The sequence below is a fragment of the Triticum aestivum genome, chromosome 7B (genome assembly GCF_018294505.1).
Source record: "Triticum aestivum cultivar Chinese Spring chromosome 7B, IWGSC CS RefSeq v2.1, whole genome shotgun sequence".
In the NCBI taxonomy this organism is placed as follows: domain Eukaryota; kingdom Viridiplantae; phylum Streptophyta; class Magnoliopsida; order Poales; family Poaceae; genus Triticum; species Triticum aestivum.
Genome location: NC_057813.1, coordinates 314,735,404 through 314,740,733, shown reverse-complemented (window position 1 = coordinate 314,740,733; position 5,330 = coordinate 314,735,404).

The window sequence follows — 5,330 nt, the reverse complement described above, 5'->3', positions numbered from 1 at the left end:
CACTACATTGCTTGAAGATCTCACAGGAGGAGGAGGAGGAAGGCGCCTTTGATTGAAGCATTTGTTCGCGTAGTGACCTTTCTGCTGGCACTTGTTGCAAGTCACTTCTGAGAGCGGACGATGATAAGGAGCATTTGACCTTGGAGCTTGAGACTGAGACTTGTTCTGATAGCCTGGGTTGGGTGGGTGGGAAGATCCACGACCACCTGAGTTCTTCTGCTGGTAAGGCTGACGAAAGGGAGGAGGAGGAAGGTAGAACTTCTGCTGCTTAGCTGCCACTTGTGAGGAAGAAGAAGATTGCACTGCATCCCTGATTCTCTTCTTAGAAGCCTCACACTTGAGCTGAGCACCTTCTTGCTTGAGTGCCATATTGTAGAATTGATCAAACTGAGTAGGCTCAACAAGAACGAGAGCTAACTGCAGATCCTCTCTTAGGCCACCTCTAAATTGATAGATCATACTCTTCTCATCTGGAACATCTTGTTTAGCGAAGCGAGCAAGTTTTTGAAACTGCTTGTTGTATTCGTACACTGACATGTTGCCTTGCTTGAGATTGCGGAACTCCTCACACTTGCTCTCAACAACACTGGTAGGAATGTGGTGAGCTTTAAAGTCCCGACAGAAGTCAGTCCAAGTAATCACTCGACCTCCTCTGGAATCCTTGTATTGCTGGAACCAATCAGCTGCCTGATCCTTGAGCTGAAAAGAAGCGAACTTGATGTAGTCCTCAGGCCTGACATTGTTGCATTCAAAATGTTTGTTGATATCCACAAGCCAATCATCAGCGTCTGTGGCCTCAACACAATAGCTGAAAGACTTCGGCTGATTTGCAAGGAATTGGTTGAGGGTACGAAATAGAGGCTGATGATTGAACTGCCCTTGACCTTGATTCCCTTGGTTGCCTTGGCCTTGGTTGCGCTCTTGCATGAGCTGGATCATCATCTGGGCATGGGCGTTTGAGGCTGCCATCAAAGCTTGCCATGCCTCCGGAGGCGGAGGTGGAGGTGGAGGGTTCGCCTGATTCCCATCATTGCGATCCGGATTCTGACGCGTTGGCGGAGCCATCCTAAAGAGGGTGACATCCATTAGCATCTTGATAGACAGATAGACAAGTTGAATCAACGGATAGAAATTGCAACATATAGTCTTCGCAATAAACATTCGAACAAGGATGAATGAATGAATTCCAAAGCAAACATCACACATCCATTAAGGTGAGAAACCACTTGATAAGAGATTGATGAATGAAATAAACAAGGTGCAACTGGAACAAATAAGTGGTAAGGATTACCCAATCACAAACCAAATATCTGCGGGAAGAAATGCTAGAGCTACTTGAATCCCACCTATAAACTCCCGAAACTTTCTGGTTATGCAATTAGGTGTAGGGGATACAGGGGAAGCAATATATCTCACCCAAACTAACAATCCCTACATCCAGCTGTATCCATCCGTCAACACATAACCAAGAAACCTTCGGAAATCGTGTACCTCAACCTTCGAAAAGCATCCGTTATACGAGTTATGGCAATACTCCCGAACTCCCGCCCCAGTACTGGGTGGCGTCGAGGTTATCTCACCAACAACTGCATAAAAGAGATTTTCGATGTCGGCAAAACTCAGGTATTCCAGAACTGCAACGATAAAATTGTGACAACAACACCTCGGAGCTCAACTCCCCGGGTCAAAGCCACATAATAGACAGGAGGCACCAAGAACAATGTTCTCGTCACAAAACCATCGGAACGATTCCAAGATACCCGCGTGTTCCTAATTTTTTTTTCGTGAAATTTGAGGAGAGGACAGTCAAAACATCTACGTCAGGAGACCTCACCAGAGCGACGAAGGGACTGAGGAGTAAAAAGAATCCTACTCTCCGATATATATAATCCTAAGAATCAAAACATTTTTGTTCTAGACTCAACATCGCCAGCAAACAATCAAGCAGGGGGCTCCTATGTCGGGGATGGCTCTGATTACCAACTTGTAACACCCATGATGCGGCTATATCTCCCACTTGTCGAAGCACGACTTAGAGGCATAACCGCATGGTGGTTTAGTCGCAAGAAGGGTCATCTTCACACAATCCCATGTAATGAACAAGAATGGGATAAAGAGAGTCGGCTTACAATCGCCACTTCACACAATACATAATTAAGATCATACATCATTCAAATACACTCATAAACCTGCTACGGTTAAATTCAAATGAAAAGAAGACAACCCCAAATGCTAGATCCCCGATCGTCCCGACTGGGCTCCTCTACTGATCATCTGGAAATGAAACATAGTAACGACCAAGGGCCTCATCAAATTCCCACTTCAGCTCAGTTGCGCCATCTGCGCTGGTATCCTCGGCACCTGCATCTGTTTTGGTAGAATCTGTGAGCCACGGGGACTCAGCAATCTCACACCCGCGAGATCAAGACTATTTAAGCTCATAGGTAGGACAAGGGGTAATATGGTGGAGCTGCGGCAAGCACTAAGCATATATGGTGGCTAACATACGCAAGTGAGAGCGAGAAGAGAAGCAACGCAAGGGTCGAGAAGCTAGAAGCGATTAAGAAGTGATCCTGAAACTACTTACGTCAAGCATAACTCAAACCGTGTTCACTTCCCGGACTCCGCCGAGAAGAGACCATCACGACTACACACACGGTTGATGCATTTTAATGAAGTCAAGTGTCAAGTTATCTACAACCGGACATTAACAAATTCCCATCTGCCTCATAACCGCGGGCACGGCTTTCGAAAGATAATATACCCTGCAGGGGTGTCCCAACTTAGCCCATCACAAGCTCTCACGATCAACGAAGGATATACCTTCTCCCGGGAAGACCCGATCAGTCTCGGAATCCCGGTTCGCAAAACATTTCGACAATGGTAAAACAAGACCAGCAAAGCCGCCCGAAGTGCCGACAAATTCCGATAGGAGCTGCACATATCTCGTTCTCAGGGCACACCGGATGAGCCAAACGTCAGGTTGGCATAGACCCTGGTTGCCCAAGGGGCGCCGGACATCGCTCAGGTTGGACCAACACTCGAAGGAGCACTGGCCGGGGGGGGGGGGGTAAATAAAGATGACCCTTGGGCTCGCGAAAACCCAAGGGAAAAGGGCTTGGGTGGCAAATGGTAAAACCAAGTTTGGGCCTTGCTGGAGGAGTTTTATTCAAAGCGAACTGTCAAGGGGGTCCCATAAATCACCCAATTGTGTAAGGAACGCAAAATCAAGGAACATAACACCGGTATGACGGAAACTAGGGCGGCAAGAGTGGAACAAGTCACCAGGCATAAGGCCGAGCCTTCCACCCTTTACCAAATATATAAGATGCATTAATTTAAACAGGCGATATTGTGATATCCCAAAATATCCATGTTCCGACCAGGAACAAACTTCATCTTCACCTGCAACTAACAACGCTATAAGAGGGGCTGAGCAAAAGAGGTGACATAGCCAAACAACGGTTGCTAGGACAGGATGGTTAGAGGTTTGACATGGCAATAGGGAGGCATGATAAACAGTGGCAGGTAGAGCTAACATAGCGATAGAGCGAGTACTAGCAAGCAAAGATAGAAGTGATATCGAAGGTATGGTCATCTTGCCTGCAAGGTTCTCAGAGTTGTCGAAGGCTTGATCCTCGTTAGCGTACTCAATAGGTTCCTCGTGCACGTACTCGTCTCCCGGCTCTACCCAAAGCAAGAACACAAGCAAAGGAACCACAATAAATCACGGTGCAATGCACAAGCAACATGATGCAATACATGTCATGATATGCGAGATGTGATATGCAATGCGTATGCGTGCTTCGGGAGGAAAAAGGATGAACAAGGCATCAACTTGGCAAACCAAGTATGCCACTGGAAAGATGAGATGATTTCGGTTGAAATCGATATAAGGATCACGGAAACGGATGCACGGTTTGCAAATGGCAAGCAAGACAAGAATGACACAAATCTGCGATTAACAGCACGATGCTACTTAGCATGCACCAAGAAACTATGCTACAGCACCCCAACATAAAAACAAAACATATGGCAGTGATCTACAGGAGATGCTTAACAAAAGAGGAACACTGAGCTACGGCTAAATCACATCATAACAGGTTCAAACAAGCATGGCAAAAGAGCTAAAAATATCAGGTTGGACATGGCATAAACAGCATCACGAAGCGATGTTTAGAGCAAGTTATCAACATGCTACAGGAACTTATAATAGCAAAACTAGACATGGCATGAATCTACTCAAAGCATAGATCAAAAGTCTCTTACTGACCATAAGCCAAAAAGGATCAGAAAATATGATGGCACTCATGTAAACATAGCAAGTTTCGTTAACAGATTCAGCAAACAAAGCATGGCATTGACAGAATTACGAAGGCACCTTCGCGAGCTCGATGCACTCACTACAAAGCATTTCATGATAAACTAAGCATACATCCATCAAGAAGACATGACATAGAAGCTATACATGGCAAGAACAACATCATAGCATACACGGATCAACTACAACAACCTTGGCAAAATTGAATAACATGTAAACAATCTGCCAGGAAACATTCTGAAGCAAAAGTAGAGCACGAAAATGACATGCTAGACTACTCCATAATTGCAACTAGGGGCATGGATTGATAGAGCATAACCATATGTTCAAAACACCCTTATTGAAGTATCTCAAAATATGCATGGATATCTCTGTAGCATCATGTTTACATGGCATGAAAATAACAGCAGAAAAGGGACTAAAATCAGCAATATCACGAAGCCTAGTTTGCATGCTTGTGCTAGTCACCACATTGATCACAAAAATACATGGCAAGTACCTCTATAAAGAAGACATGGCATAGTTCAAAACACATGTAGGGATCAAGTACATAGGATGCACACATCAATCATGGCAAAAATGACAAAAGTGCATGTTCTGATAAGAATCTGAAACTAACATTATGAAGCACTCTTCCAACAGCATTTCGGGCATCAAGATGAGCTCAAATGAAAATGATGCAATGAGATGAAATGATGTACTCTTCGAGAAGAACAATACGGTATGCTACATGCCCAAAACGGAGCCACGGGCGCAAAGTTGTGGGGCGATGAACATGCAACAAAATTTATGACACATAAGGACTTAGACGAAATTTGGGGGAGGAAGAAAGTCAACCGGAGTGGATCTGGATCCGAGCGCGCGGGTCGAGGACGGCCGGTGCGGGTTCGACGAAGGGCGCGGGCGTCGCCGGAGTAGGAGGGTCGGGGCGGCCGGATCTAGGCGTCTCCGGTGAGGGGCACCGGAGTTGGCGCCGGCGCTGGCAGCGGCGACCGAGGCGACCGGGCGC